We start from the raw sequence: 12,644 nt of genomic DNA on the forward strand, positions 1-12,644 counted from the left end.
AGCAGTTTAGGGTGAAACAACTTCCACATGTGATCGTCTGGAAGGAGACACGGCTTAAGGAAGAGGACATGTTCAATTTTGTGCACTTCAACTGTGCCGTGGAAGCCCGTCTTTGTTCCTGTAAAGTGGTTACAGGCACCACCCCTGGCAAGGAAACCCAAACATTTAAATGTACGGAACACGAGTACTGGAGAAACCCGTGGGTGAAAAACACCAAACAAAAGCACCTACGTCTTCTTTTGTTTGTGTACTCACTGGTTTTTTATCAAGGTGATCAGCGGTGACCCGCACTGAGGAAAACAATAAAAGTTGTGTGTTTTCGACTCTGTGGACAGCCAGTGTTTCTCCTGGTTGCTAAGGAAACGGACTGCACCCTCACCTGAGACCTTGGCGCTTCAGGTGTGCTCAGTCCCTCAGTACTGCAGAGGGGTGCAAACACACACTCAGCTGATAATAACATGCACGCAGTTGCACAAATAGATTAAAAAGCACTACATTACGTGTGCAGAGGGAGATAAAACAACACAGGGATGATGTGTGAGTGCTGACATTTCGTCTCTCTCAATAGACCGAACACACTGCCTGAATTTAAGGGCAGGAAATGGTCTTTAGCGGTTTGTTATGAGTGGATCATGTCAGAACATGTTCTCTTCAGTACCCAGAGCTCCCCACATAATAACCTCTTATTAGGCGTGACACTGTAAAAACTTGATTTGTATTTTTGTCTTAAACTCAACAGAAGGATGTATTAAAGAGGTGCAGACATCAATCAAAAGCAGTCGAACTTTGAATTACAAGCTGCAGTAATTATGGCACAATTTAACTGTGGCACGAGAATAAAAGAAACAGAATTATAACAAATGCACGTGTTGCTTTAAATCACTTTATGAAAAGGGCTTTTGTTATTACACGTTATGCTTGTTACGTCTCACACTATTTATTGCCATCTCTTTGAGCTGACTTTTAATATCTAAGTAATGTCTATATCTGAGCACAATTTTGAGGTAATTGTACTTTACGCAAGTACTTTCACGCTACTTTGAATATGGGATATTTTTTTCTGCAAAATAAGTACTTTTACTTTTGATATTTAAGTACACATGTTACTGATAATACCTCTGTACTTTTAATACAATAATACATACAGTTCTGAACTATTTTTAGTTTGTGTGACTGGCGCTTTTACTTAAATAAAGTTCAAAGTTTTTTTTGCTTACACCGTACATATTTCATACCTGCCTGCTGTTTTTACTGTATTCAACATAACTAGACTCATTCTGCAACATATAATACTTCAGTTCTGGCCATAAAGTGCATATCATAGTTACACTGTACTGACACATTAGAGCTCATCGTGTATACATCACGGATGAATCCATTTTCACTGTCAGTACCCTCAAGAGCTATTTGTGTAAACGACAAGGGGTGTTTTGTAAAGGTGAAGGAGGAAGCCCCCTACGTGGAGTCTCAGCGGAGCCCACATATGTCAGTAGAAGGATGTTTACAATGTTTGGGGCTCAGAAAGGGCCGGAGTGTGGTGAAGGATAAAATTGCGTAAGCATCTGTGTTGAACCACAGGTCCTTCTGAAGCTTACGACTTATGACTTAAACACGGATGCAAAGATTTGTTTTTATGTTTGCAGGAGTGGTCCCTCTGTGCTAGTGCTGTCAGCACAAAAAGGGATTTTGAGGAAGTAGACAGGAAGAAGGCGTGGCAGACTAGAGGTCTGCTTGTGGCTTAACAACTTCACTGGTGAACACCAGGGCAGGCTCGTGCACACCCAGCTGTCTGCGTCTGCTCGCGGACTGGCTCATTGCACACCAGTGGAGCAAAGCTGTTCCTGGAAACCCGTCCCCCCACCCCCTCCCCGGGACAGACGCATTCCATGGATGTCCTGCTTGGCACAGCTAAACGAGCGGCCAGTGTGCACATCTCTATTCTGCTCCTCAGTGCGCGCAAGCTGGCGTAAGTCATTTCAAAGACTGACCTGGGGCCCACACAGAGGTTAACAGGGAATCCATGTGCTGCAGCGGGACTGTAAAACAGCAGCTCTCTTGACCTGAAGGAAGTTACTCCAACCATTGACTCCATTTCACAATATGTCATACTGAACTGAACAGTGGCTCCTTCCTTTGATCAGAGAAGATTCATAAACCGCCATGTTTGTGACTGCTTTGTCTGGAGGGGGGGGGTGCATAAGCCTTTCCCAGGGAGCAGTGAAGCAGAGCTGTCTCTCTGGAGGACGAGGAGGAGGAGGGTGGGTGGGTGTTGGGTCCTGCGCTCAGCTGCGTAAACTTCCAGAATCAACTTATCGTCCAACATCCAAACAACCAGATGTGGGATTCACACTCAAAAGCCTTATTTCCTCCGCACTTTTCCTGACCTTTTAAGGGACTGCCATGAATCTGATCACAGAAAGATCTGAGCTGCCCTGCAGTAACACTCTGGAGATGTGAGACGGTAGCAGACAGCTAGACAGACAAAAGGCACAAAACTGCTGATCAACACTTTCGCACAAGGAAGCGAAGCCACATGATACAGCTGTCTGCGTGTCAGACCACGGCCACAGTTTAATGGATGTAAATGAATGTCAGAATTGGATGTAAACAAGCAAAATCAATGGTCTCTGGTGTGCTTGTTTGACTACCTCTGCAGCCACAGTTTTGCTCTGAACGGGATTACTGAGCATTACGAGCCAAAAACAGTCAATATTTTCAGTGCCTCATCCAAGCCACAGGCTGTTGTTAATGCGTGCTAGCTATGTATAATCCAGAGCGATGTTTCTATGCCTGGGTCATGCATAAAACAAACAAACCTTGTCTGGCATGGGAGATCCATAAGATCAGGACTATTCAGCTCCAGTTTTTACTGACTGAAGTATCAGGATGTAAAGGAGTGCAGACATTTATAAGCTAAATATCAACAGTATCAAACTTAAAATCAACAGGACACCTGGATGTGGGTGACTTTTCTGAATCAGGGTAAAAGTACACTCAAGCCAAAAATCATTATTTTCTAAATCCAGATTATTGAACTGAAAAAAATATTGAATCGACTTTACCTGCAGTTAATAAAGCTGCTTCGATATGTCCAAACAGAAAGCTGTAGATAACCATCCATCACATGGCCGCAAATTAATGTGGTTTCATGCTGTGGTTGAACACTCAAAAGAAAATGAATTGAAAGACTAAAGCTCCACCAGTCATGCCATCTGTATTACAACTTACACTACAAAAGCACTATCAGTTTAGTTCTTCTCAGGGCTTTATTAATGGCTGGAGCAAACATTATCTCAAGAGTGGCAAAAGAGCAAAGGTGAGGCAGTCACTAAAAACATGAGGACTCATTAGGATTCATCCTAACCTTTAGTTTTCTGCACTTTCTGTTCTATTAAAGTTGATAATTTGACATTTACTGGTGACGCAAAAGGAAATAAGGTCACAGAATATCCACACTGGGAAGGGTTCATCCTCTGAGGAACATGAATGTGCTCAGTAAATCTCATGGCATAAACCAGCCTTTATATTTTGATATTTCTTATGAACAAGTGACATTGTTGATGGAGCCACTAGAGGAGAGATCAGGGGGGTCAAATGCAAATTTCAAATTTGGTATCATTCTTTGGGGATCACGAATATCCAGAAGATTTTGGTTCTATTTTCCATCTTATGTTAGATTAATGTTTTTAGTACATTTTTATGTTCATTTTATGTGTATTTCATGTGAAGCACTCGGTACATGCAGCCTAATTTATTTGTTGTAAAGTGCTTTGACCTGCATTACTTGTATGAAAGGTGCTATACAAGCAAAGCTCAGTATTACAGCCTTAATTTATTATTATAATACTTTTTCAAGATAATTAAGTGTTCAGTAAGAGGAAATTTTACCTTCAGATCTTTGCTAGACAAATTCTAGGGGTCACTAAAATAATTAGGAAGCATCCACTTGAGTATCCATGCCAAGTAAATGGCCTTCTGCCCATTAGTTGTCAAGACATCTTCACCTCATCTACACAAGACTGCAGTCTTCTAAAATATCAGGCCAGATTTTGTTGTACAATCAAATTGAGAAAAATAGCCAGCTGCATAGATGGCCCATGCTGAGACACATTGTTCAATAGCTGAAATCTGTTTTGTTCACCTGGTAAATAATGGCAATTACATATTGACAACTCCAACACTCGAGTTGATGTGAACAGACCGCACTCTGATTCTGTTGCAAGGCTTGCATGACATGTGTGAATACATCACAGGCAAATTCAAAACACTTATCACCAAATATAGTCAAATTGCAACACGGAGCACAAGACAGAGCTCTACAACCATGACATAGGGAAGAAACCCCCGTTTGTCAAAGGAAATTGCATTATCAGAGCAGGAGACAAAGAGTCAGTGAGGTTCTCATCTCTTCATCGATTGTCCAGGGTGTGTTACAGACCATAAAAGCCCAAGTCGACAAGCACATGTCTAATCCTGCTGATCATAGCAGCATTGTCATTATCTATGGGCTCCTGCCTGTGACTGTAATTACAACTGCCTTGGATGATCTGAAACACAGATGGTGGTGGGAGACTAAGCAAATGGCAGTAAGGTAATCGGTTGAGGCTGCAGGAGCAGACAAATCTCTAAAGACCTGATCTGACTGAGGCTAAACACTTGAATCATTGAATCTATTGAGGCCTAGCCAGCCTGTAGACATTTTCTGTCTTCATTAACTTATTACCTAGAAAACCTCTTCAGCTATGTTGCACTCATAGATGTGAATGTAGTCCAGACCTGAAATGAAATTCAAGAGTGTGAAACTTAGTTAATCAAATAAGGCCAATGGTTATTGAATCATTCAGGCACATAAAGCAGTGTTCTCCTGGTGTTCATTAACTTTTTCAACCTCGCCAAACTCAGCAATCACTCAAGCACATACTGCGCATCCAGACATCATTCAGAGCCAAAGAATTTTATCAGAATCCCAAAGAGTTTTGACTACAAGCACCTTTCAGCTAACTCACATCTTGAGCTGCATGAACAGGTGTCTTAGGGAGTTTCACCTCAGCCTGTTGGTCTGTATGCTTCTGCTACACTTGCGCTAATAAAATCATTTCCCTTAAAAACAATCATTCCCCACATAAAGGAGGAAGTGTTTGGCTGAGACAATCCTGATTCATACTAGTCGCTCAAAATCAGCAATTCCCTGTTTTAACAAAGTTAAAACTTATAGACTAAATGAAGCTCAGGACACAATCGGTTCTTGACTTTTTTTAACCTCAGTTCTTTCTTGACCTTGGAAACAGCAGAGAGACGAAACAGTCTTGACTCAAGGTTGATTTACTTTCAACCTTATCACAAGGTCTTCATCAGCAGACTGAGTTTGTTTCTGTTTACGAGGTCTAGAGCGAACTGTCAAGCTCAGCCAAGTGTCACTCAGGTTTGACTCAAATCTACATTTTTTATTGGCAACTGAAGCCACTCATTCAGCTGATGATGACTATGTGTTGAGTTGTTCTTTTGTTTGTGACTTTTTTTTCTTTACACAGAGTGACATGGACGTAAAATTAATCGTTCCACGTCACTGTTTTATTTGGCATCTGAAAACAAACATCATCCAGGGGTGAACGCCTCGACCATTGTGCCTGTGGATGCAGGTGCGGTGGAGCTCTGCAGTCACAGTACGGACAGGGTGAAATAAGAAAATGTAAGGTTTTAACACCAGCAGCACCCATGTGACTGAGTGCTAATACTGTTCTTTGTTTCATAACAGTCATATGTAAAGATTTTCTGCCCAGTATAGGCATCGCACAGGAACGCTTTTCCTCCAGTGTGCTATTTGGGGCGGCCTAAGTTGTTTTACTGTTGCTGACCTACATACAACATTGCCATGTCAGCCCTCAAAATCAGCCTGCCCATAGATCCTCCAGACAGGAGACTCCCAGTGAACATAGCAACAGAAACTCTCCTCCCACCTCTCTCCCCTCCCTCCCTCCCTCTGGAGCTATGCAGGCCAGGCTCTGTAGCTCCAGCCTCACTTGGCTTCAGGATTGGGGGAAGGGACTGAGTTAACATATGGCTTATTGTGCATTGTAGGCTATGCTTTCAGCTCATCAACAACACTGGCTCTCCTCCTGGCGCAAAACTGTGATGGATTGTTTGGCTGTAAAATGGCACTGTAGACTTTTTTTTTTTTTTTGTGCAGTATACATCTTTTACAGTAGCTTTTGTTTTCTGAAAGACTGACTCATATTCTGTTCATGCAAATAAATCGCCCTTTAGTCTGACACTAAACTCCCCAATTGTGCACTGGCTGAGTTACTGTCATCGGGGCTGAGCTCTCACCACCTTAATAACAACGTGTGTAACACTTACAAGCGGTAATCACACTGGCTGTAACACCCGCAGACAGCTGGTGGAGAATGATGACTACCTGTTTTATAACCATGTTTGCTTTGGAGGAGAATGTGTTGCTGGCACAGGTTGTGGCTCCGTTGCGTGTCTAGCAAAGCGGTCCGCCACAGTTTGGTGACGCAAGGGGAGCTATTAATATCTCAGGAACGGGATGTTCTCACTTCAGCATCGGGGTCATTCGAGGATAAACAACGTGCGTCCCTTGTAGATGGTGCAGTTACGCACGCCGGGAAGTTTTAAGGGAGACGCTGCAACTTTTTTCTGGTTTTCAGATCACATTTCATTTCGTGCCCCCCCCCCTACTCGCACCGGGCGCATCCCCGCGGTCAGGTCGGCGCGTGCACGGAGCTGACGCTGTGCGCCGCTTCAGTGTGTGTGTGTGTGTGTGTGTTTGTGTGTGTGAAGCCTCGCCCACTCGTGAACCCGGTGACTTTAGAGCGCACCCTGGTCGAAGCGGTGAAAACAGCCGTGTGATGTAACACTACCTATTTGGAAATCGTATGTTTTGAAATTCAACCTCGCTGTTTTCCCTTTGAACTCTCTCTGCACCACCTACAATTTAAATGGGTGGTATATGTGATCCACTCTGTCCAAATTACAGACTCTACACAACTGCGTGCAAGTTTGTTAATGCAATCAAAACTTTGTAAAGTCAAAGACAAAATGAGGAAATGTCACAACACGAATACTATGAAATACATAGGCGTGTGTGTATGTGTGTGTGTGTGTGTGTGTGTGTGTGTGGGGGGGGGGGGGGGGGGGGATTAACTTGCAACGGTGGAGTGGGGAGAAATCAGATCAACACCAGAAGACCTAAAAACACAGTTTTTTGAGGATCTGAAGTTGCTGATCATATCTATCTGTCTATGCTGTAAGGGTCAGACTGTCTGTAGATGTGTACACAGTGGATTTTAATTCTATAGCCCATGGCCTGCGTCTGTAAACCACTTTATTAGGACTCTAACGCCAGTTCAGTAAGTAGTATAATTGATGGGTCCATCAACACAATATTAAATCACAACTATAACTGATTTGTTGCTTGTGATTGTCATTTTCTAAGCAAACAAATTGAAGTATTAACAGGTTCCAGCGTGTCCAATGTGAAGACTTGCTGATTTTCTCTGATTTGTATTGATGTGCATTGAATGTCTTGAACTGTTGATCAGATAAAACAAGCAAGAAGGCAGTAGCTTGGGTTATAGGAAATCATAACAGGCATTTCTCCCTGTTTTCTGACATTGTATCGATTAAGTGATTTATCAGTTGCCCTCTGTTATATCTGTTACACCTAATCAAGTTAGGAGTAACAGATATAACAGTGTCTCGGTGTATTTATGTTCTGTGTGCTGTGCAGTGCTCTGTGCAGCCTTGCTTAGACTCGAGTCGACCCCGTTGGAGGTTTACTTCTCATGGATGACATATAAGTGCCTCTGTTTGAATGCCCTTAGAAAACAGACCCTCATCTCTATAGCATCAGCACAGTAATTTAATGCAACGCCTGCGGACTCACCACCCAGCTGAATGGTGTATTTTATAGTCAGCTCCCCTCACCAATGCCTGGGAGGCACATCCCTCCCCATCCACTGCACTGATCAATGCATTCTGAATAGGGCCACTACTGACCAGCAAATGGGTGCAAAAACAAAACTGTGTCTGCTTCACTTTGCTCTTTTAGCCTGTATTGTAGGGAGCAGACAAAGCCACCATGCTGTGATGTGAAGAAACAATGATGGCAGGACATAGTCATCGCACAGAGTGAGCCTGGGGTCAAGTGAGTGACGTCAGTTTAACTTGTGAGTATGGACTCGTATCTATATAAGCATGACAGTCGTCACTATCGCGTCATAGGAAAGAGTGGCTGCCTTGAGGAGGCTCTCCTCCTTTCAAATTATGCAGCGGACGATCCACCGTGTGCTATCAATGAGTGTTGGGCAGCGCTCTGTTCTGTGGTGGTGTGCCGGGGAGGCAACACCAAGGCGGGGGAGGCAGGCAGGATTAACATAGTGTTGAAAAAGGCTGCCTCTGTTGTGTGGCTGAACATGGACAGCCTTGAGGCGCAGGCAGAGGGAGGATGACGACCAAACTGAATTCCATCTTAAACAACACCTCCCACCCTTCTGTGAACGGACGGATGCACTGACCCCCTCTTTCAGCCTCCAACCCATCCTGCAAGGTGCCTCACAGAGCACCTTCTATTGTGCCATTAGACATTACAATGCTTCCTGGTCTTCCCTCTAGTCTCAACTTACTGGTTGTTGAAGAAGGACATCTGTCCAGCACAGTCTATAACTGTCCTGGACAGCTTGTTATCTTATGTTATCTTAACTGCACATATGTCTGCAGGTCACTGTTGCTTCATTGCACCTGCATATTGACCTTAGGAGGCATATCCATCCACTTTCTTGTTGTGTGTTTGATGAGAAGATCAGTGCCAGCCATCATTCATCAGTTATCAGCCATTTGTCCATTAACTATGCACATACAGCCAGCCAACAACTTGAAGGAGGGTGAAACAAAGAGGGTGAGCCTGGCTGTGTCCGAAGGTAACAAAATGCACCTACCAGCACACCTACAGCTCATTCATTTACGCATTGCATCAGTGTTTCCATTCTGCATATTATGAAACGGCGGCTTGACACTCAAAATTCAGAATTTTATGAAATGTCATGAGGTATGGAGCTCTACGGAGCTCAAACAAATGGAGCAACTGGAACAGTGATGGGACGTCAGTCACTCACCAAGTCATGACAACCAAATAAACAACAGTGCGAGAAGTTGCAGCATTTAATCCTCAGATAGAGTGACAAAGAGGGCAGAGGATGCGATTACTTTACTGGGGTACAAGAAAAATTGTGGATTTAACTAGCCAACAGATAGTTAGATTCTACAGTTGAAATACACATTCTCCATGCATTCTCTATTGATGTTCATGGCCAACTAATTATTATTCATATGAATAATATATATGGCAAAATAATCTTCCAGCTAATATAAGGTAATGCTAATGCTAATAGCGTTCACAAAATAAGTGAATTAAACAACCTGTAACTTTCTTTCAATAAACAATTTAATAATTATAAAAAATAATTACCAATGACGCTAATATAAGCTATGTATTAAAATATTCTGATTCTGATTACATTTTCAGGTCAGTTTGTTTTGTCACTGTGGGTCTCACAACCCAGGTACAACAACACTTTTTCCTCCACTGCTGAAAAATATCCTTGAGGAAACACTGTATATTATTTGTTCAATCTTTGTAAATGGGACAGTCTATGTTTTTTAGGGAGTCACGTGCCAGATTGTTTACTTGTCAGGAAACCAACGCAACATCCCGGAAATCCTCATGTAACCAGCTGAGAAATAGTCCCAGACATAATGTAATGTAATGTAAAATGATATTTAGAAGATATAACAGGTGTTAATTGGTTTTATCTCTGTACTTTCGGACTGAGGCAGGCTGGGTGTTTCCCCTATTTCCACTCTTTGCCTCTATGCTAAGCTAACTACACCTACACTACAACGCAGTCTGATCATCTTGTCTAAATCACTGCAAGAAAAACAATCAATGTATTTTTCCCAAAATGTCAAACTTTTCATTTACAAAGGAGGCTCTTCTGAACATACTGCTGATGGACTTCACAGAATATATTTTTCAGTAAACAGCACTTTATGGATGGTAGGATGCTAACTAAAATGGGAAAGTTGATGTCCATGGCATTGTATACAATACCTTTGTGTCACACTGCGTCTCTCCTGAGCTATAACAAACTATCAGACAACAACGTTTAGAACTACACGCTTTAATTATTATGAATTATTTTATTAATTGAATAGAAAAACAAAAGGCTGAATACAAGTGGAAGATTTCCGAGGATGGCCTGCAACAGGAACGGAGACATGGGAGTTTATTTGTACATGTTCTTGGTAATTATTTGGCTTTCGCTCTAGTCCTGAACAGTCAGTATTCTTTGTTCAATCTCATGTTTGCTCTGTGACTAAGGGAAATGTTGTGACAGTAGAGTTTTGATGATAAGAACCCAATAACACTGTAACAAGTATATCCTGCTAGACTGTATCCAGGTCGCACTTTACAATAACACGTAGTTTGAACTTGTTTATGCATCTCGGTTACGCCTGACTGACTCATTTGGCCTCATGTGATTACTGCATTCATGCACGCTGTACCTGATCTTTTGTTTTTTTTCCCTTTTCAGTCAAAGTAACAAGGATCATTATTTCACCTTTGGCCTATTGAAACACCAGCACACGCTAACTACAGAGTTTCTTAGAAGGTGGATGTTCACTTTGCTGAAATCAATTTTTACTTACATGAACATGTTTACTCTTCAACACCTGTCCAACGACTTCTGTCTGACTAATGCTCTTTTCTTCCATACAGGTGAAATTACAGCCTGTTGCGTCGTTATTAGTCATGGGGCCCAACTGTTGATGTGTCACGAAGGATGAGTAAGCTTTGTAGGGAAACAACAAAAAAAGAGAGACACCATAGTAATAAGTAACCACACTATTGCACTTTATCTTCCATATCAGTTCTCACCACTCAGATAACTTGAATTTATTTTAATCTGTGAATTTGTGCCTCTGATTTACATGAAACCATGTGTTCAATCTGTATTATTCTCTTGAATCCGGTAACAGATAGGCATGTGACCTAACGGGCAAGGCTGGCTCTGCACTAAAAGTGTTTTATTACTCTTTCTGTTCTGATAAGACCTGGTTCATTTTTGTTTCAGGGAAGTTTGACATGCTGAAGTGCCCTTGCAACTTCAGCACTAGATTACAGGAAACCCAGAAGGACAATAGTTAATGAATGATTTGGCTTCATGACTGAAGTTTCATTTTAATGAAAACAACATAGGAATGAGCCTTTTTATTCACACTTCCTTAACTTTAAGCAAGAGCCATCGTCAGGTCAACATTTCAATTTGTTTATGAACAAATACTTATAAAACTTACGACACGCTTTTCAAACTCAGTTGTACTCCGTGTTTAGTAGTAATGAGTAAATGTTACCATGCTAACATGCTAAACTAAGATGATGAACACGGTAAACTTGTTAAACATTAGCATGTTAGCATTGCCATTGTGAGAATGTTAGCATTTAGCTCAAAGCACAGCCTTACAGAGTCTACACACAGTCTAAAATATAGACTTATATTACAATAACAGAATATTTTCTGTTGTTTTTTCTTTTTTTTTTAACCTTTGCATAACTTAAAACAAGGATTTTGTTTGATATCAAAGGAATTCTAGTCCTGGGAGTATTTGTATTCATTGGGTAAGACTAAGAAAAGCAACAATACACTACTTTGACAGCAGTTTGGTTTCTGACTCAGTGTTTTAATCGAACGTGGGCATCAAACTCAGGTCATAAGCCAGAGATCACCGCCCTCCACTGAACACCACCACCTGCTGCAAAGTGGAGAAAACAATCTGGTGTGTCATGAATTCAAAGTTTTTAGTTGTTTTTTCTTTGTTTTGTTTTGTTTTTTTAATCTGCCTTGAGAGCCTGGCCTTGACACAACAGCCACACTAGATTGTTATAGTGGTCAGGCTGTCCTGTGCTTAAAGAGGATCTCTCCCATTACAAACAGAAGTGAAGAGGCCAATCACACTGCTGTTCCTGCCTGAGAACTTTATGTCAGTGCCAGACAGTGTGCTGTTTGGACACTGCACACTGGGGGTTGGTGCTGGGATTTGGGAACGTACAAAAGGTCTCTTGAATCATCACATTGCTGCAGCTACAGAGAGACACATTTCACTGTTTCCCTCTGAGTGAGATTTTTATTTTTTTGCAGATCGCCTCTACAGCTGCTTGTTACCTTTGGAGAGGTTCGGTTGTATAAGCTGCAGCTGATTTCCTCACTGTCTCTTTTGGCCTCTGTGTACTTGACACCCAGTGGGAGTTGATAAACACTTGCAGTTTCTACACGACTCTGGGAAATAACCCTGTGAAAGAGGAACTGTGCCCTCTTCTCGTGCTCTCGTTAGAAAAGATCGCCAAAGCACCACGTGAAACACAAGAACACCACGTTTTTGTGGTGAAAGAATATGTAAAATAATACAGCCAGATGGCCTTCTGAATGCCACATCGCCTTGCTCACGCTGAACACTGGGAACTTTCTAGTGTGGGCTTTTGTGCACAGTGCTGAAAGTGTGCATTCATTCTCACAGGAGAGCATCAGCTGCTACAGGAAAGCAGGTCTAATCCTGTGTCGGCAGAG

This window comes from Pempheris klunzingeri, chromosome 5 (genome assembly GCF_042242105.1).
Source record: "Pempheris klunzingeri isolate RE-2024b chromosome 5, fPemKlu1.hap1, whole genome shotgun sequence".
Taxonomy (NCBI): Eukaryota; Metazoa; Chordata; class Actinopteri; order Acropomatiformes; family Pempheridae; genus Pempheris; species Pempheris klunzingeri.